The following is a 27958-nucleotide window of genomic DNA, read 5'->3' as shown; positions in this document are numbered from 1 at the left end:
TCATATGCAGTAGAAACCCGGGGTACGGTGGCCGTAAGATACGTTTTTTTCAGGTTACAATGTGGAATACGATATTTTACCGGTCCCTGGTTACGGTATTTCCTCCGCCTTACGGTGTTATTTATAATGTTATTTGATTATATACATGTGTATTATATACTGTACTGTATTTTGTTACTGATTTTTAATGCTGTATCCCGGGTTCTACTGTAATAAAGTAAACATTTACGTTTTGGTAATTTAGATATAAATTTATTATTTTTTAATGTGATCGTAAAGAAAGGAAAAGAAAGAAATCAATTTGCCCTTTCACTTGAATTTTAGAAACAGATTGCAAGTTGTAATCAAGTCCATTATTCATTTAGATATTCTATTCACAAATATAACATTCTAATCCCTATTTACTTGCCTTCTCATCAGGGCAGTGTTAGACAGAACATCGGTTTTTAATCTGGGGAAAAATCCAGCACTTGCAAAAGGGGCACTCTGGATTGGAATAAAACTAAAAATTGCTGCAGTCTAGAAGAATTTCTACTTCACTGACAAAGGACTAAAAAAATATATAATATTCTAAATAAGAAAAGGAATCTGTAATATCTAGTACAGAAGTTGACAGCCTGTTCAGGGCTAATGAACCCAGCGGGGATGGGATAAAAATAAGCTGGCTTCCTTCAAAGGAGAAAGTTTACAAGGAATATCAAATTTACAAACGGTTTCCAGTTGTGTGTATATCCCGGTCATGGGAAGATTACATGATCACCGATTTGGTACTGTTCAGGCTTTATGTCAATAGCTCCGATGATCTAACAAGAATCAGTACGTCAATCCAATTATGTGGTATATATAGTACTAGCCTGAGTGCCGGCGTTGCCCGAGTGTTTGGAGGAGTGTATTAAGCAAAAAAAAAAAGTGGTAGTAGGCAGGCAGGCAGGCTCAAGCCTGTACCGGGAAGGAAGAAAAGAACGCGAAAAAAAAGTGACATCTTTACTGTTGCGCCCATCACCTAATCGGAAGTGACGTAGGTTACAATTAATGCTAGTCAATCAAAAAGAGGGGAGGCTTTCGAAAATATCGGTGAAAGAAGCGACCCCTCCCTGTAGAAAAGTGCCCAGTTGATAGTGAAGGAATTAATGTTTTTAGCTAATTTTTCGATATTTGTCGTCCGAAGAGTCGAGCTTTAATACGCTACAGATCTCTTAAAAATCCGTCGCCTCTGTCGAAAGTTTTAGACAGATATACATACATTTAAACAGATAGGTAAGATTTATATTATAGATCATAATTTACTTAAAAATATTATACTATTATAGTCTCTTCGAAAATATATTATAGTTTACTCAAAAATATTATATTATAGTCTAATAACTAAGTTATAGGAAAATTAAAGTAGAAAGGAAATAATTCAATTTGCATATTTAGCTTCAACCAAACATATCACTTATTCAGAACATTATGTATCAGTACATTATTTCTAGAATTGACCTATAAATACTATCTTATGGAATTGTTAATAAAATTCACAATCCTTTCTGGAATCCAACAATATTTGGTCCAAATAAGCTTCAGTTTATGACTGACCCATCAAGTTTCGGTCTTTATTCTGTTGCTATTAAATGATGAGCTGGAGAGGATGTGAAAAAATGTCAATAACTGACACACTCCTCTTTTGGCACTTCCCTGATTTTCATGTGATGGCCCTGTTCAGTTCTGTTTGGTTTGATTGTTTTATGGCATATCAACCCTTTTCAGGTTATTTAATGCCGAATCCAGTTATTTTGGAAATAGTATTCATGTTGCTTCCAGTGATTTTTTTTAATTCTTCAAGCTCTTTGTATCTTCAATCGCTAGTTTGTAGCATTTGGTTTGGTTTGACTGTTTTATAGTGGATTTTGTCGTTTTTGTTCCCTGTCCTGCAGAACATGAATGAGTTTTGCAATGAGAGACGAAAAAGGGTTACAGTATTAATATTTGGTACATTTAAAGTTAGGAAACCAGTCAGGAAGTGGGGGAGATAGAAAGAGAAAGGGGAAATGGGAAGAAGGAAAAGGGGAAAAGGTGGGTTGTTGTTTTTGTTTTTGCAGAACGTAATTAAGTTTTGCAAAAGGAAGTAGAAAAACAAAAAGCATCATTGTTAGGTGTATTTTATCTTAGGAAGCCAATATTTTCAGACACCCTGATCTGGTAGCACCAGTTCAGTTCAGTTTGGGACATTATCTTTGAGAAAATTCCCACAAGTAAACATCTGTGTGGTCATGGTCCGGTGAGTTTGAGACACTCATCAAAGTGGCAGCTCCATATAATTGAATGGCGATAAAACAAAGACTGTTGGATATTTATATCTGAAACTTGGTAGATAATTTAATCATGACATACAGTTTATTTTTTACCAAATATGATTGCAGAAAAGATTGTGAATTTCATAAAACCATTCAATAGCCAGCATCATTTTAGAGGGGGGCAGAAAAGGGTCACACTAAATAGGCTTTCTGGCAAGAACAGGTTTGAAACAATATTCTTTCAAAGTTGAGTGGTCAGTATTATTGGACATTAAAAATGGTTCAAGGTGACTGCTTTGATATTACTAGACATGAGCAGGTACCTGAGAGATTGATTCTAACTGTCTCTTTCTAGTGGAATCAGGTAGTTGTTCCCTTACTGAGCTGGGTATTCTTTTTAACTTGAATTTCGATGACTCTTAGTAAGTTTATTCAAGAACAATTAAGAATTATGTCTACACGACACAAACCTTAGATCAGTCCCCCTCCCCAATGTGAATCAAAAGACGAATGCTTTAATAGTCTGTCTGAAAGTTGAAAAAGTAACAACTGTTGGTACATATAATGTACTTAACTGTTATAAATGACTATATTTTGATTTGGAGCAAAGTATAGTATCTGTTCTAAACTACACTTTATCATTTCTCTCTTTGGCTAGTAAAGGAGAAACCATTCTAAACTGGGGCTTTTATTTTCATCCCAAGTGTCCTCTTGAGGAGCTTGTGTGTAACTCTACCCTAAAATAGGAGCTTCATATTTAACACGATATTCATGAAGATATCATGGTTAAAAATTAATAATTAATTAAGGAAATGAGTTGAGCCCAGAAAATATGTTATCAGATGTGGGGAGTTCGTATCTCTCTCCTACAGCAAGAAGATGTGACATAAGGTAGGATTTGAAAAGCCAGTGTTCTAGAAGAGCACTATTGCCTACAAAATATACCTAGGCAGCCCCATCAACATTCCCCGGTAGGAACACCTCAGGTAATTAGTAATAAACTAAGACCTTCTCAAAGGGTGAGAAAACAAAGCCTAGGAGGGTGAACCTCCCAGAACTGCACAGGACTAGCAATATACTGCAATAAACAGAGCAGAGGCAATTTTAATAATTGTCTATAGTTTGTTGATGTTGGCGCTAAAGGAAAACCCCTGGCCTGAATTTAGAGTTGGAAATTTTTGCAAAAATCAGGATCAGGTTTTCTGAAAACCAAGACCAGACTCCTCATCACTAAATTCAGGATTAAAATTTGATAATTGGAAATTAGGGAAGGAGTCGTTTCTATTTTGTTTTGTTCTTTTTAACAGATTTTGAAGTGATATTTTTCAACTAATTACTAGTCCATATTCATCATTAGGGCTAGAACAACAGCATATTTTTTTTCATTGTTTTGACTCTAGAGTTTGTATCTGTTAATATCTAATATGCTTTTATAGAGAGTGATATGGTTCTCAGTTGATTAACTGTGTCTAACTGTATCAGATATATACTGGAGAGTCAAAACAATAAGAATAATCTGTTGTCACAGCCCTAGTAACCATGTATTCATCCTGTGAGAATAACTCAGATGTGGTTTTTGTCTTGACTATTCTATTACTAATGAAGATTTTGTATCAGTCTGAACTCGAAACTATACTATGAGGAGCTTTACTGTACTATTTTTCAATGCTTAATTCGGAGAAGAGGGCTATCGTATTATATGTGCTCTGTTGTCAGGATACCATTTTCCCAGGCACCTTCTCCCATTTTTGGGGTGGGATTAAAGTGTAGAGTAGTATCTGTTCTGTTGTCAAGGTACTGTCCTATTAGGCATTACCTTCTCCCTTTTCGAGAGCTAGTCTACTATCTGTTCTGTGGCCATGATATTATCCTCCTAAGGATTGTCTCCTCTTTTTGGAGGGTGAAGATAGTGTATCATCTTCCCAGATATTACCTCCTCATTTGGCAGATAGTAATGTAGCATATCTTTGTTTGTCATGATATCATACTCCCAGGCATTCCCTCTTCCTTTGGAAGATAGTAGTGTAGAATAAATTCGTTCATCATGATACCATTTTCCTAAGAATTACCTTCTTCTTTTAAAGCAGGACAGTGTAGTATATGTCCATGCGTCATATATATATTAGACAAATATGCTCAAGAAAAGACCAAAATGAAACAATAGAGAAAAAATATTTGTTGAAATTCTATTATAAAATCTCTTTTAGAAGTATTTGCAAAACATAATTTGTTTTATTTTTACTTCTTTTTCGTTAACATATATGAAAATAGCATAAAAAATATAATAGTGATATGGTTCCAGTGATCATTCAAGTATTAAATGCAGTTAACTCAGCAAGACACATATTTTAGTAACATCAATTTAAAGAATGAAAATAAAAAATAATAGAAGAATCAAATAATATGAAAAGAAACTGACCTTGTCATACTTGACAAATTAATAGTTTCACAAAATTTTCTTTACAAGACTACAAATTATAGTCGTGGCCAAATCAAGCAAACAAGTAACGTCAACTCATCTGTATGGAGGCGGCAAATGAATAGAAGACACTGATTGGCTGATTTTTTTATTGAAGCTCTATTAACCACTGTACAGAAAAAAAAAACATGGCGGAAGTGTGGTTTGGCAAATACTCTACTCCTCTCCAAAACAATACAGGAAGCTTCAAACTCTTATGGATCTTAAGTTTTATTTACTTCTTGAATAAAAATAGAATCAAAATTAAAATGACACTTTTTAGGCCAAAATAAAATCAGTGTTGAATTGTTTAACTATTTGTATTTCTTTTAGAGATTTTTTTCTCTCTCATCAACTAAAAATAATCTTGCAAAAAAAAAAATAAATAAATAAATAAAATACAAATTTTGTTTGATGAATAAAAATGTGCTGGTAACCCAGTGATTGGAAACAAGCGTAATGTGATATTAGTTTTGATAAGAATAATAAACCACTCTTCCTCAATTGATGACTGCATGCATGCATACTGTTATTCTGTTAAAATCTATGTTCATTATAACAGAGGCTGATAATTATAGAGGCAAGAGCACTCAAAGAGTGGATACCTACACCAATTTGAGAGATTATTACCTCGGCTACAAATTGCTCCAAGATAGAAAGTGACCCTCTTTATCATCAAATGCTACCCACAGAAACATCTATATTTTTTTTAACAATTGAGCAATTTCCTTAACTTCTCCAATATTTCAGGTCTTTGAAAAAGAATCATTACGAAGAATATTAAAGTATAGTATTCTTCAAAATTGCCTTCAAACATTCAAAGACAGCATTCAGCATGGCTAAATTACCATGGGAAGTGTGATGAAAAACTGATTTTCTTGAAAACTTTGTCTATTTTTAACATGCATGAATGCAGGTACGTGTCATATCTCAGAGAACTGGACACTCTTACCTTGCACAGTTCCAGATCACCTTGGGCAAGGTATAGCACTTATTAGTCTCCTTTTGATATCCCAGAGAGTTACCATAGAAGGAGTAAATAAAGCTCCTCAGCTGTGATAAAAGCAATCTATCTAGGAGAAAGAAACTTTGATGAAAAACCAAAATAGGAATTTCTTTGGAGTATTTTAAAGAATCTTCAGGTACATAATATGGCACAATCTTGCATTTAAAAAAACAAAATATTTCAAATTTGATCCATAATCATTAGACACCAATTAAGCAGGATTCATTGAATTATAATTTCGTATTAAGACTTTTTAAGCTAAAACCTTATGTTTTAGACATTTTCTAGAATCAAAATCATATAATGGATTCTAGACATAAGGTTTAGTAGCATTGTATATGTTGATTGTAAATCTTGTAAGGGAACGAAAAAGTGTTGCAAAACTGTTCTGTTCGGGGAATTCATTTTCCCCGTCGTGGGATGGGTATTCTTCTAGTTGAATGTATATCTGGTTGATACTTAAACATACATTAGGTGTTAATATCAAGTTAAGTACATCTCTGTGATTTACGTCTGTCAGTACATCGACAATTGCACAGAGGATGAAGACAAACAAACACATAACATTCTGCATAGACCAGCTAGTAACCGACATAAGAGTGTTATAGCAACTGCCAAAAATAATTATGCGGATAGAGTTAAGGAATCAATAGTCGCCGAAAGACAAGATTGATGGATTTTGGACAATTGCAAACAGTTAAATATTGACGCCAATGTCGGCTATTTGCAAAAGTGGTTTGCTCAAAATTCCAACCTAAACAATGTTGAGCTTAAACTTGTCTTCAAATTAAAGGATTTTATGACTCAGTTAATATAGCTATTGGCGCTTTTTTGTACTTGGCCTCTCTTAAATTGCATTTATCTTGGATGGACACTATCCACTCTCCAAATTCCACCCTTTTAGTTGGGAGGGTCTTGCTAACCATTTTTTTTTGTTTTTGTATTGTATTCTTTCCCCACTCCTCGCTCATTCCAATATATATATATATATATATATATATATATATATATATATATACTAGCAGTTTAGTCTGGCTTTGCTCGGGCTCTATGTACTGTTCATAACTTATATATTTAAAACGTTTGACTCATATCCAGGTAACCTACATCTCAAATTTCAAATGTTAAGACCCAAAATTGGTGGGGGAGTTTAGTAGAGTCTGCAAAGATCAACTTTTTCAACTTTGACCTCTTGAAAGCCAAATTTTCGCCCCAAAACTGATTAAAAAGCTTGCTGCATGTCTAAATATCCTTTATGTAAAATTTCAAATGGTTAGACCCAAAATTGGCTGAGTAATTTGGTGGAGACCGCAGAAGTCAATTTTTTTTTTTAACTTTGACACCAATTTTGACCCCTTAATATTTGTTTTGGGCTCAAATCAAATTAAAAAGTTTGATCTATGTCCACATAACCTACAAGTGTTTAGACACAAAATTAGCAAAGGAATTCGGTAGAGTTTACAAAGGTGAAGTCGTTGAACTTTGACCCCTTGACAGCCAAATTTCTGGCTGAAAACCGATTAAAAAGATTTACCTAAATCTCAATACCCCTTATGTCAAATCTCGAGTCGGTAGACTAAAAATTGTACAGAATAATTTGGTATTTCAGTTTTATAGATATATAGATATATAGATATAAGCATTAATAATTCAAATCAATTCAAGAGTATCTTAAGTAGGACGGTTCCTAGTGTAAATGTGGTATTTTGGTTACTGAGATGATTTAAGTTAAGAGTAGGGCAAAAATTGCTATTACTATAAACCAAGGATGACTAACAATGCGCATTTTCCCCACACTTTTGATGGCCTTGTACGTAATTTGTTTTAAATATAAATTTATTTTATTTAATGAAAATAATTCAAAGTGTAGTATAATCCAAGATAGCAATTCCCCATTTTATATATTTATATAGTAATGCCTCCTATTTTTTATTCCGACTGAATCGATCAGAGAAGATTGCAAATTGCATTATGATGATGACTTAACACATGCATTTATGACCTGAAAGTTTAATCTTTCCGTTGCAGATATTGACGGTGTGAGACTCTCAGAAAGTAAGCTCTATCATAAACATGTATCAGAAGCAGAGATGCGTCATTGAATTTATGACAAAAGTGTACTGAGAATGGTGGTAACTATGTAGAAAAATAAATTCTGCAGCACAAAAGCTCGCTTGTTGTAATGGTAACACTACCGTCTTCGTAACTCTTCAATTTATTGAGTTAAAAAATATAGTAAGAACTACCCTCACATTATATATATGTACTACCTGCCTCATGGTCGGGCCACCAGCGACTAAACTGGTTCCCCCACCAGACTTGTTTGGTGAGGAGGGCGGCTAGTCTCCCTGGCGGATTAAAAACAAGACCTTTCAAAGGGCGAATGAACCCTTTTTCGGGGTCAACAGCCAACTAGCACCGTATGTGTTTGTGTGTATGTATGTGTGTGCTGGGGTGGAGAGGGCTCCTGTAAGCCGGGGTGAAGGCAACCATTCTAGTAGAAGCAAATCTCTGATTTAAAAAACCATAAAGCGGGAGACCAGTACCCGCATTAAGCTGGTCTGCAGTTTAACTTGTTGCTGGCTATCTTGCTCTTGCTTATTGCTGGATCTCAACATTTTGAAGCGAGAGAGAGACTTAGCTGTCGTACAAAGCTAAGACTCTATAACATCATCTGTGTATAGCTACTCCTTCAGGCATTTGTCTATAAAAATGGTCCTGTGGCGATGGAAAAGTTGTGACGTGTGGAGGCTTGAAATGCTGGAAGCATGTAATAATTGATCTCAATGACAGTCTTCAGTGTCATGCCTGCTTGAGTGTGTGAATTCACCGGTAGGACTAAAAAAAAAAAAAAATAAAAAAAAATAGTCATTTTTAGGCTCATGGACTTTAAGTGTCTACGGTGTGGCGCTCATCTGACAAGACGCGTTGCAATCTCATCACATATATATTGTATTTATTTATCTTCTACTATTATATAAAAGGAACTTTGTGTATCTGTGTGAGTTCAGTCCGTATAGACTCGGAAACGCCTGAGCCGATTTTTTTTATTAAACACGAAGGTACTTGATGTGTTTGGAAGTGTTTTTATGTAGGTTTTGTATCAGAATGCGTCCATTAAGTATTGAAAAATCGATAATCCAAAAAAATCCGGTTAAAGAAGGCAGTCTGATTTTGACCAAAGTTAACACTTAACAATCGAACATCACAAGTGCATTTGAGAAGTTTTATCACCGTACAAGCAAAAAGGTTCAGTCTATAAAATCAACTCTAGATTCTATTATATGACATGGGTGCGTTCGAAATGAAGGTTTCTTTTTAAACCATAACTGAACCATGATACTTGATTTTTGTACGTTTAACTTCGATTCAAGTTATTATAAAAAATAATTTCATAATATCAACAGTTAATTCTTTGATAAGACGGGGACGAGTTCGAAATGAAATGTTTCTGTTTAGAGCAAAATTGAACCATGATACTCGACTTTTGCATTTTAAACTTTAAGTGAAACCATTATGTACGGATAATTTTATAAAATCAACAGTAAATTTTCTACAATGCAATGTAGACTACAGTGGATTGTGGACTAAGTACCTGCAGGAGGACATATGAAGGTTCCTCTTGGTACACTGTGGACGGTGGGTCCCTAACTAGAACCAGCAATCAATCGATTTGATTAAAAATTGACGATTTCACAGAGTTCGATGACACTAAAAGTAGGGAAGGGTGGAAAATTTGTTGATCCTCATTCAATCCTGGATAGCATCCGATATCCTTGCTAGTATATTATATATATATATATATATATATATATATATATATACACACCATAAATCTTCAAAACATTTGAGGATAATTAAATAGGATGGTCCATATGGTAAATGTGATATTGAGGTAACTGCAATGATTCTTGCTAAGATTAGGACAGACATATTAGGATAAAGTACTTTGTGTATGACTTTATCCTCGTGGGAAGGCAAATAAATAGAGACTCAGCTGAAATGACTTGTTCCGATGGCATAATTGGTTTAATGCATGGGCGAATAGTGACTTTGTAGAGATAAAGGATGTCGGACAGTCTAAGAAGTTTTCTAGTCCGATAAAGGCAGGAGCCCAGCTTCTTTGAAGGAGATTGGCAGTATCTGTTCCAAGTGACATTACCTGTAAATGTTATGCCGAGAAGTGTGAGAATTGAATTCATTTCTCTCAGGAGGTTAGGCACAAAGTCAGATGAGAGTTAGATGAAAACGTGTCGTTGGAAAGAGTTAGATGAAAACGTGTCGCTGGAAAGAACTAGATTCAAACTTGACACACCCAGATATTCAATCTGTGTCGTTAACCACTTAGCTAGCATCACCTATTCAAAAATACACTACTAAACCTTTTTCCTCTTGTATATTCTCGACCATCAAAAAACAAAATTTAAACATTATCAATATTAAGTGCGAGTTCTGGAGAAATATTAAGCATTTTTGTATGTCATATATCCAGTGTGGACTGGAATCCATAAATCACTTTTATAGAAGAGACAGTATCAAACAAAAAAACTAAGGCATTGCACTGTGCAAGGAGGTTATAATACCTGAGGTTGCACTGCATCTCTATAAAGTAACCATTTAGCTATCCAATACTGTTGTCATGGGCTGCAGGTCTTGAAAACCTTCCTTGAATTGCTAGATCAGCTTCAAAGATGAAAAGTTAGAAGCGTGCAGTAAGAAACTTTCAATGGCTCAACCCTCTAGCTCATCAAAGGGAAAACTCTTTTGCAAGTATTACTTTGACAAGTGTGTTCTGCAGAAATTGCTGATAAAATATCGCCTGCTACCCTTGACCAAATCATTGCTGGGAAGATTTAAATGCTTTCGCAGTTAAGATCTCAGTATGCAGAGCTGAGTTGTTCTTCAATCCCCACAGTGCGTCTATAACAATTCTCTCGGTGTGCCCACTCCATTAACAGAATCAATTGGTGGTATATCCTTAGTCGCAGTGGTGCGGTTCTCGACCTCACTTCTCTCTACCATTGTATTCTTCTTCTTCTTAACAGCTTTTATAAATGTTATAAATAAGGAAACATCAACAAATGAAACTGGAGTACTTATGCAGAATACGATCCGCATTATCGTCAGCATATTCCAAGCAGGCTATGTAAACAGCTGGAAGGCGTCAAAACGCTTAGCCAATGAAATCACAACAGCCGACAATCGGCAAATGGTATCTTTTGTTTATTATATATTTTACGGTATTTTTTAATTCATCAAATTGTTAGGTGAAAGTGCGGAATAGTTTAAAAAAACCTCCACCTCTCCCCATGTTAAGAATGGCTTTCTAAATAATGACGTTTAACAGAGTCTGTAAACTGCACCGTTTTTTCAGTAAAACTACCATACAAAACAGAAACTGTAAAAGAGCAGACAATCTTGACTATAACAAATCCACGTTCTTTCTTCCCTTATTCATTTGTGTGAATGAAATGTATATATATATATATATATATATATATATATATATATATATTCAAATGAATACACATTGCTCTTTATTATAGATTGAAGGATTCTATTCTATTACCATGTATCTAGTAACTGTTGTCTTTGTTGCTATATATATTTTGTAACTTATCCATATTTTCTATAACCCTAACGTATACATCATTAGTTATATGAAGTTTTTAAAACGTAAAGAAAAAAAAACTAATGTTAATCTGATAAATAAGGCTACCAGTTGCTCCCCATGTATTAAATAAAAACTTAGAATACCCGTCCCAGGATGGATAAAATCACAAAACCAAAACACATTTTTTTACAAATGTTATGTCTTCTTACAAAGATTCAAATGAAGATGCTAACTCTTAAGTCTAGATTCCTTATTCAAATTTTGATCCAAAACCATTACATAATTTTGATTATAGAAAATGTCTAAAATTTCAGGCTTAAGCTTAAGGGGTCTTAAAAAGAAATTAAAATTCAGGAAATGTTGCTTAATTAATATCTAATGAGAATAGATTAAATTCATTGCAACTAGGAGTTTGTGCCCATATTACCCTCCCAACAACACTCTTTAAAATACTCCAAAAATCTGAAATTTGTGGAATATTTATTAATATTTAATTACTTTTAAAATTTAACAAAAATCAGAAGCATCTGAATTTTCACAAAGAGCTTTCACTCTTTTTTACACCCTTTGGATAAAAGTGAATTAGACTAAATATAGCATACCTTATGGCTTCGCAGATGTATTCTAACAGTTTTAATGATCGGTTAATTAGTTTACGACTGAATCACGCACATGCAAATATATCAACATGTATGCACACTTAACTTTATATAGAGAGATATATATTATTGTGTCTTATTTAACTTCCAAATAATTTCCCTTCGTCCCCTTTTACTCTGATTTAATAAGTTTTATTTAAAATGGCTTGTCAGTGATCAGAGGTAGGACATGATTGAGAACAGAATAATTATGAACGCAAAATGATGTAATGTACTGTTTAGTGCTGGTATTTCTGCATCGACTTCTAATAATTACCAAGATGGAGTTGATGTCTGATACTATTATGGGAGTGACACATGTCAATATCTCTTCGATGCCACTAGAGAGAGAGAGAGAGAGAGAGAGAGAGAGAGAGAGAGAGAGAGAGAGAGAGAGAGAGAGAGAGAGAGAGAGAGAGAGAGAGAGAGAGAGAGACGCAGAAAGAGGAAATGAGTTGTTATACATACTCTCGGAAAACAAGATGCTTTACGATTGGTATACAACTCGTTATAGAAATCAGAGTAGGCAAGATCAAATTATGGTGTGTGTGTGTGTGTGTGTGTGTAATATAAGTATAAAATAAATAAACGAATGTTAGAAGAGGACAAAAAAAAGACATCCGTTGGTTATTTGTTTTTAACAGTCAGTTGCAGATAAAATGTAAAAATGAAAGCAGACAAGTTTAGCAATCAACAATGATAGGCCAAGAAAGGAGTTTATTTGTTTCATGCATTTTTTTTTTTCTTTGTTAGTTATGTTTTTGTTGAAGATTTTTTTTTTCTGCTTTATTTCCTTTGGCTTATTTTTCTTGATTCTTTCATTTATTTTACTTTCAATCCGTCAAGAACCACCACCCCTCCCCGCCCAATCTGTTCCAATTCCTTTCTGGTTGGCAATTTCCAACATTTTTTTCTTGGGAATTCTATTTTTGCTTCATCATGGTTATATTTTTATTATAATTTCTTACTAAAACAGGTTCTCTTTTTTTTTTTTTTTTTTTTTTTGTAATCTTAAAATAGACAAGAAATATATATTCGAAAAAAAAAAAAATAGAATGTATAAAAAAAGAAGACTAAAACAATATGTCTTTTGTTAAGCACAAAAATGGAATTCCTAACTCAAGGAACACATCTTTTAGACGGGCAACAAAATATCTCAAAGATCAAGCTGAAATAAATGGAAAGTAAGATTGAATTTATTTCAACTGACAGCGAAATCTTAACGATATAAACATTCAAAGAAAAATCTATAAAAACTAATTCAGAATATCAAATAATTCTTAATTTTAATTAAAAAACATTTTTAAATATGTTTCTGAATTTTTGAGATGAGGATTGATTATTATTTAGATTCATCAACTACTGTTCTCATCTTGAGTGTAATTTTTCACAACGTTTCGGTCGAGGTAACCTCCGACCTTCTTCAGGTGTATCTTGTTCGACTCGGGAATGCTTTTGTCGAACTCGAGAATTTGGATGGAATTTTGAGCGGAACCCTTTATTTACTTCATCGGGGTAGCATGCTCTTGTTCCGTAAGCCACGACTGAATAGAGGTCCTAAGTAATTCACAGTTGTATTTTTTGGTCGCCCACATTGAGGATTGAACCTTCAGAAGAAGATAATTTTACAATTGATTTTTCCAAGTACTCTAACCACTGTGCCATGGGTCCTTGCAGACCGCAAAAACTCGTGACACAGTGATATTCTCCTGAAGGTTTAATACTCAGTGTGGTCAACTGCAAAATGCAATTGTGAATTACTCTATCCAGTCATGGCTGACGGAACAAGAGCATGCTACCCCCGTGAAGTAAATAAAGGATTACGCTCGAAATTCCGTCCAAATTTCCGAATTCAACAGGAACATTTCATAATTCTACAAGATACACCTGAAAAAGGTTGGAGGTTACATCGACCGAAACGTTGTGAAAAATCACACTCAAGGTGAAAACAGTAGTCCGATGAATACAAATAATACGATTTTTTTTTAAATATCTTTTTTTTTTATTTATTCTAGTACAATTTTAAACATTTCAACTGTTTCGATACTTGTTTAAATGAGGATTAATTATTAAAACTACTATTCTCATCTTGCTTGTTATATCCACAAAGTTTCAACCGATGTAACCTTTCACCTTCCTCAGGTGCAGTTATTCGAACTTGTGAATCTTCTAGTCCCTATTTACGAGAACAGAATTAAAAATCTTTCTGTTGAACTCTGAAATCTCTATCAAATTCCAAACATTTTAATCTATGGAGGTAGCATGCTTTTTTCATCAATCATGACCTGGTAGATGTTTTACGTAATCCAAAATTATATTCTTTGTATCGAACACACCGAGAATTAAACTATCAATCTTCAGAAAAGGGTCCCTTAGAACTGATTATTACTTAGTACTTTATCCCTTATGCTAGTGTCCTAGCAAATTAAATAAAGAGTTCCGTTCGAATTTCCATATTGATTCCCGAGTGTTTCTGAATTTTTGGAGATAAGAATGGATTATTTGGATTATTCAGATGACCGTCCTTATCTTGAGCATTATTTTCAGAACGTTTTGGCAGATGTAACTTCCTACCTTCTACTATATTATGTTGAATTTGTGAATCTTTTGATGAAACACGAGCATGCTACTTGCGTCGATTAAATAGAGTTCCGTTCTAAATTCCATACAGAATCAAGTGTATCTTGTTTAACTTTTCTGAGTTAGACAAGATACACTTGAAAAAGGTCGGAGGTTACATCGGCCGAAATGTTGTCTAGATAGCACTCAAAATGTGAATTGTAAGCCAAATAATATAAATTGAGGAAATATGTCTCATATAGCTCAGATTTTTGTGCATATATACTGGCCATTATCAAAATAAAAACAAACACTGCGGTATAGTTCACAAAAAGTGTATTAGCAAAACTATGTTACAGAAGTACACGTCATGATTCTGGGGGACCATAACTGCTACGAATCGCTACCCCATGTGGTGTTAGATGTGCCCATATTTTTAGTCTCTCTGTAACTCGATTATTCCACGAAGAGATGCATCAGGTAATTAGATATAAGCATCTTCTGGAGTATGTGCGTTGAGGAAAGCTAAGTGATGCTGTAAACTAACCACACTTTGTTCAGAATGAGAGGAGATTCTTCTGGAATTGTTGTAAGAATGGTCTGGAGATGAAAGCTCTTGTACATACCATCGTGTCAATCGTGTGAAGATTTTAAGACAGTAATGATAGCTTTGCATGAAAAGTATGTAGACACCATATTTAATTATTGAAATATCTTTAAAAAAATAATCTACTCCATATGATATCTCGCAATGGGTAACATTATTAGTGATATAAACTGCATTCATTGGGGATTTTCTTCATCCGATCAATATGGCTGGTAAATAATCAAATACCAACATGTGACACAACATGGCAATCATATGACTAAAGGTTGAAAGGAGGTGGGGTTCTTTATATGGTAAACTAGAAGAATACCAGTATATAATACCAGAAAGGAGACTCAGCGTTGCCAGGTATTGAATGATCATCAACGAATGTTTCACACTCTCATATTTTTATTGTCATCAAAATCTGTGAAATCGCCTATTTTCCAATCAAGTCTATTGATTACCTGCTCTAGTTGGGGACCCATCACGATGCACCGGGAGGAAGCTTCACATGTGTCCCTCTAGTGACTTAGTCCACAATACATTGTAGTCTACATTGCACTGTAGAGAATCTACTGTTGATTTTATAAAATTATTTATTTATATATATAAAGGCTTGAATTAAAGGTTAAAATGCAAAAGTCAAGTACCATGGTTCAATTGTGCTCTAAATAGAAACATTTCGAACACACCCTTGTCATATCAAAGAACCTACTGTTGATTTTATATGTCGGGCCTTTTGGCTTGTGTGGTAATAAAACTTCTCAAATGCACTTGTGATGTTAGGCTGTATAAGGTGTTAACTTTGGTCAAAATCGCCTGTTCCTTCTTTCATTGGATTGTTTCAATTATGGATACTTATTGAAGACATTCTGATACAAAACCTATTTAAGAACATTGCCAGACACAAAGTATTTTCGTGTAAATTTCATAAAAATAGGACCAGCCGTTTTCGAGTCTATAGAGAACAAACTCACCTCCCACACAAAGTTCCTTTTATATAATAGTAGAGATAATTAATAATAATGTATATAATTGATTTTCCAAACAAAACAATTTTGTATGTTTTTAAATTTTTAATTTTGTTAAAGTTGGGGATGAGACATCCTACTGAATGCAAGGCATTCACCTGCTATCTCATACGGTCCAACTGAGACATCTTCTTAAGATTCTAACCATCTCTTTAAGTGCAATTGTTTGAATCTCTCTTGCACTTGGTTCATCGGGTATACTTGCCAGGTAGTTTTTGAAATTCTTTTTTTCATGAGTCCAGTTACTCATATAATTATTGGAATTATGGAGATCTTCCTAAGATTCCAGTTTCTTTTCATCATTTTTCCCTCAGCTCTGTTTAACCCAGCATCATTGGGAACACTAACTTCCACTAAGGTTGCTTCTTTTTCTTTCTTGTCCCATATTGTTTTCTAGGTATGTAGCTTTAAGGATTGTATAGTCATAGTGAATGGTGTATAACTTATTTCCAACTGTTCTTTCTGGTAAACATGTTTCCAGAATTTGCTGCTGCATTCGATGTTCAACTTTTTACAGATCGTCTAGTCGAGATATTTACACATTCCATTGTGTCGCATAGTATAGTAGTCGTCACTCAGGAGAACCTTACAGCCGGATGTCAGATGGCTCGCACTACTTCTGTGTAGGAGGAACTGCACTTGCTGTCGTTGCTGAGACTACTCAGCTTCTTAAAAACATTATTCATCAAGCCTTGATCTTGAGCAGCCATTATAATCCTCTCTTGATACTAGTACAGCGATTCTCTTTTTTAGCTATTCTACAGAGCCTTCTTTATGGAGTCCTGTGTAAATTCGCCCAAAAAAATACTTGGCACGCTGTTGGTTGACCCATTTTTCCAGTGTTTTGCAAAATAAGTTATTGATGTATTTTTGGCGGCCCTTTTAGGCTATTTCTGTAGCATGCTTGTTTTCTGATTCTATTTCATTTGTAAGACAGTCTTGCCCAGAATCTTTGGCCAGTTTTGTGAGGGAGGTTGTTATGCTGGTTCTTCTTTCGTGATGTTCGTGTACTATTTTGGTGTACCACCTGTATGTCCCCCGGTGAAAATTAAAATCTTATATTTCCTTTTGAAGATTAAAATCAAGATATAATGTTGCTAAACCTTATGTCTAGAATCCTTGTTCCAATTTTTATCAAAATCCATTACATATTTTTGATTCTAGAAAATGCCTCCAATTTTAGGCTAAAGTTAGTTAATGTTAGCTAAGAGCAACCTTTCTCCCTGCCCCCATTTTAGTCTTTTGCCACATTTTGTAGGCCTCTTCAAATAAATAATCAGTCTAAAGCAGTGACGTTCAACCTTTTGTATCCCATGGACCACAAATCCTAAGGGGATATTCTGTCCACATAGACCACGCTGAACATCACTGGTCTAGAGCACCATTCATTAAAATCAATGAAAGTAAGCATGATACTAATTACCCATTAACATTTTATAGTTGAAATATTGAATTTGAAAGCATTGAGGGTTAATGTGTATCTATTTCAACGTTTGTTTAAAATACAAGCGAGAAAAGATGAAAGAGAATAATCTCTTTCTTTATTTATGTATCGACAAATCGCAAACAATGAATAGCGAAAACGTTGCAAAACAAACATGTTTTCGATATACATATGGAAAAATACTTGGAAGCTTCAAGTGTCAACTTCTGCCATGTATATTTTATTTCTGTTTATTTTGATATCTCCAAGCAACTCAAAAAATTTATATGGAAAAATATTGGCAATACTTATACAACATTTATGTGAATACTAGACATTGGTTGGCGATAATTAACTTAGTATTGTGATCTGCACCCACTAGACATTGGCTGGTGATATCTTATCGATTTGAAATAATTGTTTATTAGGCATTTTAGAATATTCCATTTTCATACGAAGAGAATTCAGTACAATAACGATTGGTGCGATTTGGAATATTCCATTTTTATTTTTTAGGGATGTTCAAGATGATAACGGTCAAAGCGAATTGGCATATAGATTAGAAAAATACCCATCCATTCAGAGAGTTTCACTGGATAAAATTCAATTTGGCTGAATCATAATTATTATTCACGATACCAAATTAAAATTTTCCATAAAGAAAAATCCTTTCATACAAGATGACATACAATGTCATCTTGTATTAAATCGTTAAAATTCAATCTTTTTTTGAAATCCAACCATATTTGGTACAAATAAATTTCAGTCTATACTTGACTTGTCCAACAAGTTTCAGTTTTGAATGCCCGACAGTGATAAAACAAAAACTGTTGGAAATGTGTGACTGAAACTTGGTGGCAGGGATCCCAGTGCTTGAAATTTCCCTCCAAGATCTTGAAATTTAAGCATTCACCTTCAGACTTTGGAAAGTGGCTCCGGAAATAGTCGACACTTTGAGAATTTGAGTAAAATCGTGTATAAGTTAATATAAATTACCGTCGGTAAGCTGGTTTGAATATAGTTTGTTTCGTTTTATAATATTTATTTGCTCATGTGCTTCACATAAACTGTGCTCAACTGGCCGCATTTGACGTTTCCACCATGATCGACTGTAAACTGTTGTTGCAAAACAAAACAATAACATTTATGATTCTCGTTCTGCTTTTGTCAGCTAGTGAAAATGCATTGCTTCAGCGAAGTCCGATATGGTTTAGTCGTGCTAGAAATGTTGCTGTGTTATTTTTTTTTTTTTTCAGGAAAAAGTATTCCTCTCAATAATGTTATTGGCCTAGACTGTGACAACTGTTCTTTCATGATGGGGAACACACGGTGGTTTGCAAAAGCTTTTGAGAGCTGATGTACCGTTCTTGTTATGAGATGCATGTACCGTTTATTTTCTTTTTGTTTTAGTAAAGCGGCCAGCATTTTGCCTCACTTTTTAGAAAGTTTTATTAAAAGATCTGAAATCGTTTTTCTCTCATAGTATAAAAAGAAAAAGAGATTTTTTTAATGATACAAGTTGTGAATGCAGCAAATTACAAAATCCCTAAATTGGCACAGACTCGATGGTTTTCGAGAGAAAAGGAGATTTCAGTTATTTTGGAGCAGTATAATACTCCCTTGCTCTATTTTCAAGGTGAAGCAAAAATAAACGAGATTGACAGTGCCAGTAACATCTATAAAATTTAAATCAATTACAAAACAAAACACATGATTCTCTTTCTGCAATACATTCTGCAGAAAGTGAATTTAAATTTAGAAGTTCAATCTGAACATTTCAGATTCACCAATTGTTTTCTGAAAAAAATATACTTGGTTTTTATATTAGAGATGAAATCCAAAGTTCAAAATTATCAGAAATCGACTCCTGTTGCAAAGCTATAACAATACAGAGGGCATATAACTCGGTGCTAGAACTATGGCTCATTTGCTCACCAATTCGAAGATGATACAACTGAACTTTCATCATGCCAAATAAAAAAGCGATTGTCATTAGATGAAAGTAGCATTACAACTAAACTAGTGCTAGATCCTAAAATTGCAAGTGACGCTTGCCAATCCCTGTCAACAATTAGTGATTTGACAATGCATTTTCCTTCCCTTGTATCAAAAAACAAGTAAATAATTTTGATGACCAATTCCCACTGAAAATATTCTTAAACAATGAAATCAAAAATTGATTAAATAATAATAGCAAGTTTAATTTACTTTAATGACAAACCTGTGTTTTGCCACATTTGCCACATTTTCTCTCAGCTAAATCGACTGAAAACTAAACTCAAGTAAAGACAGAAGTTGTTAAGGACAGACTCTTGACAAAGCAGATATGGCAAAAAAAAACAATGGATCTTGTTGCGCTCTGGAACCTCCATTAGCACTCATTCACGACCTTGAAAGTGGTACTGTGTACACAAGATATCAGAAGAGAATTTTAAAGAAAAAAGACTTGAACAACATAAATAGAGAAGATGGTGTAGTGGATGAAAAAGCATGATTAAATTTAATAAGTATCTTGTATGCATGTAAATTAATTTAGTATTTTGGTTATTTCTTATTTATTCATTAATCTTTAAAATATTTTAACGATCTTGGGAATTTTTTCATGATCAATTCTTGCAAAACTCAAAAACTCTCACCAGGATTCTGCTTGGTGGGCAATATGGAAACATTGAAAAGAACTTGAATGCCTACTGGAGAGAAATTGAACGCCTACTAGACACTATTCTCGAGTACAGGAGTTTATTAGGACAAGTTGGTATGGAAATACTTTTTCCTAAAAGTAAACCCTGGCCAAATATCCAAAAAAATTACAAAGTATTCGCAGCCAAAATAAGATTTCCTCGGTATGGTTGACCCAAACTAACTTTTATGAGGAATAGTGTACCTTCTCCAAGTGATGTTACTTCAAGCAGCAACAGGAAACTAGATACTCCACCAGACTATATAAATTCTTGTCCTGGAATCTAGTAAGACCAAGAGACCAAAAAGAAAGATACACATATTTAAATAGTCGATTGGAGAGAAGAAAACTATGTTATCAAATTCTCAGTGGTTGTTAGATAAAGAACTTTAATGGAGCATTCGATTATCATAAAGAGTTCAAGTGTTAGCCTCAATAAGTGGGGGACCTTGATTTCTGAGAATTTCAACTGAATAAAAATAAAACAAGAAAAGAGAAGATGCTAGTGTGATTGCAAGAATTAATAAGGGATAGAGTAAAATCAAAGGACTTCTGTTATTACTAACCAGCAGAGCATTACCATTTTTGACGAATGGAAGAGTCTATTAGGCACGTGAACACATTATGATGAGGTATGAAAATGAAAACTGGCCAGTGAAGGTTGAGGATATGCGTTGCATGGAGAGAAATGATATGAGAAGTATACAATGTAATGTGAGTAATAAAGATCTGATGACGTTTGAGGAATTTATGATTTGATGCAAACTTTTAACAGTATACTCACAAACTTATCATGGAAATGTAATTTATGATAGAGAGTGTGAGTTAAAATACATTTGATCAGTTAGAATCTTCTTTGAAAATGATTTTTTAAAAAATGAGAGTAAAGTGTCAGCAGCTTCTTTAGATTTTTGTTAATTAGAAATCTTGACTCATGTCAAAGATCTCTCATTTTGTTATAAGATAACTTTGCGAAATATTAAGGGGGAAATAGCAAATATTTGTAGATCAAAAGCATATTTATCAGTTTTCAAACTTTAAAAAATATTTGATATGATACTTTGAGGTTCAGATAAAGTTTCACTGCAGAAAAATATTAACTCAATTTGGATGAACTTTAGCTATTATTTAAAATACCAAATTAAAATGTTTCATTAGGAAAAATCTTTTCATACAAGATGACCGCCCTCCAATGTCGCCCAATAAAATTCACAATCTCTTTTTTGAAATGCAACCATATTTTATACAAATAAAATTCAGTCTATGCCTGACTTACCCATCAAGTTTCGATCATAAATGTCCAACAGTCTTTGCTTTATCAATGTATAATGCTAATCACATCTGAATAAGACATGACACATTTCTCTCTTTCTTGAGGCCATGCGACGTTTATTTGTTGTGGATTGTCTATTCTCAATCACTAATAGGGTGGGGCAGGATGCTTAATCATATCTTATCCAGACATTTCTAAAAACACAAGTTCACATGTGTATGCTTCTAACCGAGCCGACAACTTCTCTTACTCACTCTCTTTTGGAGCCATGTGACGTTACATTCGTTTCTAGAACATAGACGGTTGGGCTGACATTAGAATACATTAAGCTGCCACTGACTAAACCCTATTTCCTCTTATTCTTAACTAAAAAAATTATACTCGTTATGTTTAACAAATATGTTACTTATTTTATCTTTAAGCTGTTAAACTGTAACCATATAGCCTTATAATGCAGAATGACAACCCTCTAAATACTGCCTGACACACTCCTCTCTTGGCATTGCTCTAATTTTATCTGTGATAGTAATCTTAAAGTCAGATATTATCTTTGAGTTAACCCTAAAGATAAATGAGTGTTAAACTCATTCAGGATACTTATTGATAAAACAATCACCAAAGTAAGGCATATACTGTAGTTTATGATTTTGGTTGAATTGCAGAAAAGATTCTGAATTTTCTTAACAACTCCCAGAGTGCCACTTTGAGGAGAGGATATTCCTGAATTTTCATTGATACAAATAAAAATCTGGGAAAGTTACTGTCTTGTGAACCTGAAGCACATTAGATGATCACAAACGTTTCTTCAAACGGAAATCAGAGAGAGAGAGAGGGAGAGAGAGAGAGATTATTAGTAACCAAAATAAAACCGCTTGATCGGATCAAAGCGTTTAAAAATGAAATTTTTGTTTTTAGAAACATGGACCAATGTTTACCAAAACTAACTGTACAATCTTAAGTATGTACCCTGGTGTACAAATCAGACATAGAAAGAACTTTATTTGCAATGGTTGGATTGCAGAAAGTGTTGTGACTTTCATTACCAATTCTATGAGTGGTATTGTTTGTCTTCGGGTGGGGGTGGGCTCACCCTGTAATATAATTTCCCTGATTCTCATCTTATTGTTGTCAAGTATCACCTAACGATCATCTGATAGACAAGACTACTCGTATGTTATTCCACTGTCCGTATCATTTTCATACTTTTGCTTGCGTTATCGTCTTCAGCTAAGTTCTGGACCCAAAGTTGCTTGTATTTTCTAACGAAAACTGTGCGGCATTTCGTGTCATTATTTCAAACTATTCAGGTTTCCTAAGGCCCTTCAGCTGAATGGCAACGCTTCTATATTAAGCCAATATTGCTTGTCAAGTAAAACGTTCTAAACACCCCATGATTTCTTTTCGTCAATCTTTAGCTCAATATTGTTAATAGCGAGAGGAATACTTGATATGAATAAATAAAGAGGACAAAAATATTTCAGCATCTTACACTTAATTATTTTCATGTCACTGCAAAGGTGATCGTATACTTGAAGCAGGTGAGAGAAATATTTAGTAGAAACTTTTAGTAAAAACAAAACAGGTACAATTTGGCATCCTGAATAGGGAAAGATGGAAATTATTCTCTTATATTTTTTCAAAAGAAAAAAAACATCTTGGAAAATAAATAGGAAGTGTCAGACATTTTTTTAGTCTTGAGATGAGTGTTTATAAACAAACGATGAGTTTATACTTTTTATGAATATTTTGAACAATAAAGTAAATTAACAACAGCTGATGAGGAAAATAATAACAAAAACAATAACAAGGCTAAGGTGATATACTTGATTGGAACTGAAATGACTCTTTTTATCCCAAATGTTAAGCCTTTATCCACGATATATAAAAGTATCCATAAGTAGAAGTATGTGTTATAGTAAAAGAAAGTTCTTTAAATATGAAAGTAAAAAAATAACAAATAAAAACATAACAAAAAATACAGTAATATAAAGAAACAAAACAAGAAATAAACAACAATAACATAACTTAAAACAATAAGAAAATCCAACAAGAATAACAAAAACACAATAGTAAATAAAACCATAATAAAACAGAAAAACAAAAGCAAAAACGAACAAAAAACAATAACATAATAAAAATTAAAAAAAAAACAATAGCAAAATAGAATAACACAAAATCAGTTAAAAACAAACAAAAAATAACAACAACAACAAAAAACAACAAAAAAAAACAATAGCAAATAAAATAACATATGACACATAGATTCTATAAATTTCAAAAAATAACTTTTTTGTATGTTTTTCTGGTCTATTGAAATTTGTATTCAAATGCATGAAGACCAAACGATTTCATTAATAGACTTTTAATGATCGGATGTACCGCGAAACTGCAGAAAATTTTGACTGTTAACCAAATTTATTATTGAGACCCATGTCCTGGCATTTCCCTGGAACATTAAGTAAACCAGGATTTGTAAACCCCAAAGTAGATAGATCATAAAGAACCGGAAAAACCTTTTACACCCAAAATGCTAAACATGTACCCACGACTAGCAGGCCACCCGGCGTTGCCCGGTCGTAAATATATTTTAATTCCTGCAAATTACGTATTTATAATTATAGAATTACAAACAATGCTGTGCTCACAAGAGCTGGTATCCCCTCCATGTTCACCCTCCTTCGCCAAAGACACCTATGCTGTGCACTGCATGGACACTGGGCGAATCCCAAAAGACATTCTCTATGGAGAATTCACCACTGGCAAAAGAAAAATTGGTTGTCCTTACCTCCGCTATGTCGACGTGTGAAAACGTGACATGAAAGCATGTGATAATGACCCTACCAACTGGGAGCCCAAAGCTAAAGTCCACAGCATCTGGAGACAAACGGTAACCAAAGGCCTGACCACTAGCAAAAGAGCCATCGCAGAATGGGCAGATACCAAAAAACTATTCAGGAAGGCCAGTCAACAAAATTCAACAGCCCACCAATACGATGCACCGACCTACACTTGTGATGTCTACAACCGACAATGTAGATCAAAGATAGGCTTATTCAGCCACAGAAGACAGTGTTCAATCACTTCTACAGGTGCAAACCCATAGTCTTCTAGACTGATAGATGCCAACAATATTAGGTTAATTATAATAATCGATAAAGAATTGGCTCTATAATAATAAATAACCTTACAGTGTTGATTGCACATTAGAAGTCTGTGTATTAGAAAACTACTGCCATTCTCTTGTGAATATAAATTAGGCGTTTAATCCCAGTGTTGGTGCAATAAATGGGTCCAGCATTGTAAATATTCAGTTAGCTATAAACTAACCCAACCGCAAAGAGAGAAAGCAAGGCCTGGAAGAGTGCACCTCCTAGGACTATTCTGGACAATACCTCAACCCAACAAATAAATAAGTCACTGAAATGACTCAGTTTCAGCCAGACTGTCGTTATCAGATCTTCAACTGGTACATTTACCACCTACAATGGCAAATAACTGCTGCAAGGAATGCCAGGACACCTAGTTGGAACTCCATTTTTAGTGTCTGGAACAATCCATTTAATCTTCAAAATAAGGTAGATAAACGTAACACCATAATAGTTAAATAAGCACATAAATAAAACTCATTTGTCAGTGACAGATTATTATCATATTAATGTCTACTTACTAGGAGTTCTCACACATGTCATCATCAATGATTGCTCACTTATAATAACCGGTGGTGTTCCCTGGAGCCTGAATGACAACAAGTCTCCCCAGATTTCTAGTACTCTCCAACTCTTGATACAGATTGCAAATGACTGTGGCATTGCAATATCTGCTTACCACTGATGTATCACTAGCAGTGACTATTGATCTGCCCTGGGACTGGGTGTCAATAAGTCTTCCTAAGGGCACAGTACTTTTTGCACTCATCCAGTGGAAATATGGCTAGTACTCTCCCTCATTATTTTTTCCATCCTCCTCGGTTCTTCAGAATTGTTTTGTACAGTATTAGCCGAGGCTAATTGACTTTTATTTTTCGAGGGTGGGGTGGCAGTTTATAACTTTAGCACTTTCAGTTCCCCTGATTTCATGTGGTGTTCCATTCATGTTTTTGTTTTTCATGTTCACTACTACTACTACTAGCAGGACTCGTGGCAATTCCACAGTTATATTTTTCATCTGTTGTATTTAATATATTACATTATAATAATTTTCATCTGTCATATGTAAAAAAATATTTCTATTCTATAGTCGTCCAGCATGAACGCATACCCTATGATATCATTGTACCACCTTCGTTCAAACTGAAACATCTAAGTACTCTGGTTGATGTAGTTTAAGAATATATCTGGTTCTGGGACCCATCTCCAAAACCCTTGTGAACGATTTCAATTCTATGGACATCTAGCATGATGCAGACCCCACGATGTTATTGTGCCATTGTTTGATAAAACAGGTATTACACTTTCATCATTGACCAAAGTTTAAGAAAATGTATTTTACATTTATTTTATTTCCCGTTTGAAATAAGATAATTTCTGTAAATTGCTTTTTTTTAATTACCTTTTTTTAAAAAACAAGTGGGTGAAGGGTGATAACGTATATATGAACATGACATTGTCTTAGCGAATTATTATATAGTTATATCTTTTTATTCCTTTATATTTTAAAGTAGGACAGAGCCATAAATTAGAAGCAATTAATGATATATTTTGAGTTGAATAGCAGCAAATAACAATAATAGTAGTAATAATAATAATAGTAATAAAAATAATAATGGTAATATCATTATTATTTTAGTTATTATCAAGAGCAACTGGATTATAATGATAAGACGAGAAAGAAGAAAAGAAAACGATTTGTAAAAAGACAAATAGTGGAAGAAATTTAAAAAAAAATACCAACTTTTTCCCCCTTCTTTCTAGCAGAGAATAAAGAACTGTATAAAAATATTAAATATTGAATTGAGCTAAAATCAATAAGATTTTTAAATGCCAGCGTTTCTTTAAGCATTAGATTTCCTTTTTTCTTTCTTCTTTCCATTTTCTAATTTAAAGACTACAAGATGAGATTGGTAAATTAAAATGACAAAACCAATGCTCCACTCTCGAGGCACGGCACAAGTATGGATGATTAGGAATGTACTTGCGTTTATCAATTATGTAATGGTTCTTCAAAACAACAATGGCACAAAATTTGTAAAAAAGAAAAAAAAAGAAAAGAAAAGGGAGATAACTCATAAAAATAGGGATAAAAATATGAAGACAAAAAAAATGGATTTCCTCAGAAATGTAATCGCAATTTGTGTATTAAAATATCTATTCACCAACGCCCTCGCCTCGAATAATTCCTCCACATACACATCAATGAGCGCATATGGATTATTTCTACATAATTTTTCATTTTTAGACTTGCTTAAGAATTTGCAAGAGTTTTTAATAAATACGTTCTTTGAAAAAACTTCTTTTTTTAATTCTATAAATAAAGATATGTAGCTAATGTTGCTAAGTGTTTGAAATATTAGATACTGAGTACATCCACTAGTATATAGAATTGGTAGTTGAGAATATCAAGAACTGGAAACCGACAAGAGTTCAGCCAGAGTCAACTTGGTGATGTAGCGGTTAAATTTGACAGATCGTGGCAATATAATAGAAACGTATATGATGTCACATGGCTCAAAGAGAGGGTGTAATAACAGGCAGGAGAGCATGGAGTGTGAACCCAAGAGTTTTTTTTTTTAATCAACCATCTCAATAATAATAAAACACCTTAGATAATAACAAAGATATAGCAAAACAAAACAAAAAAAAAATCAGAGACAATCGCAACAATTTAAAGCATTTTTTGAAAATTACAAATTACCAACAGAAACCCGACGGAAATTAGCTTGCCAAATTGAGCTAACGTTTAAGAAAATAACGAAAAAAGAAAATTTTGCCGTCTTTACCCAAACAAGAATATATATATATATATATATATATATATATATATATATATATATATATATATACATATATTAGCAGGACGACCCAATATTGTACGGGATTTTATGAGGATACGTAAATGTTCCACCCTCCCATACTTTTATTGTCATCAAAATCGGTGAAATCGCCCATTTTTCTATCAAATCGATTGAATACCTGCTCTAATTACCCCCCCCCCACACCCACCACAGTGTACCGGGAGTAAGCTTCGCATTGTTAACCACAGTGACAGTCTACGGTACATTGCACTGTAAAGAATCTACTGTTGACTTTATAAAACAGTCTGTAAATAATGGCTTCACTTAAAGTTTAAAATGCAAAAGTCAAGTATCATCGTTAAATTGTGCTATGAACAGAAACATTCGTTTCGAACGCGCCCCAGTCTTATCAAAGGACCAACTTTTAATTTTAAATTACTTTTACATAATCATTTGAATTA

The 27958-nt window shown here is 33.8% G+C and overlaps 1 protein-coding gene across 2 annotated transcripts in view; it reads right to left on the bottom strand.

Moving 5' to 3' along the window:
* LOC145279856 (uncharacterized) overlaps positions 1–27958 on the bottom strand; it is a 1383997-nt gene that overhangs the window by 1287302 nt on the left and 68737 nt on the right. Inside the window, exon 1 of one of the 2 annotated variants that reach the window (XM_080131301.1) lies at positions 4696–4745. The exons of the other annotated variant lie outside the window; for it this stretch is intronic. The gene's annotated coding sequence lies outside the window, so the exon portion shown is untranslated. Of the gene's footprint in view, positions 1–4695; positions 4746–27958 lie in introns of those variants that run through there. 2 annotated transcript variants of the gene reach the window in all.

Source organism: Euprymna scolopes, chromosome 7 (genome assembly GCF_053919585.1).
Source record: "Euprymna scolopes isolate OS-2025 chromosome 7, ASM5391958v1, whole genome shotgun sequence".
NCBI lineage: Eukaryota > Metazoa > Mollusca > Cephalopoda > Sepiida > Sepiolidae > Euprymna > Euprymna scolopes.
Note: the sequence above shows the minus strand (reverse complement) of the source record. Positions and strands in the feature narration are given on the sequence as shown.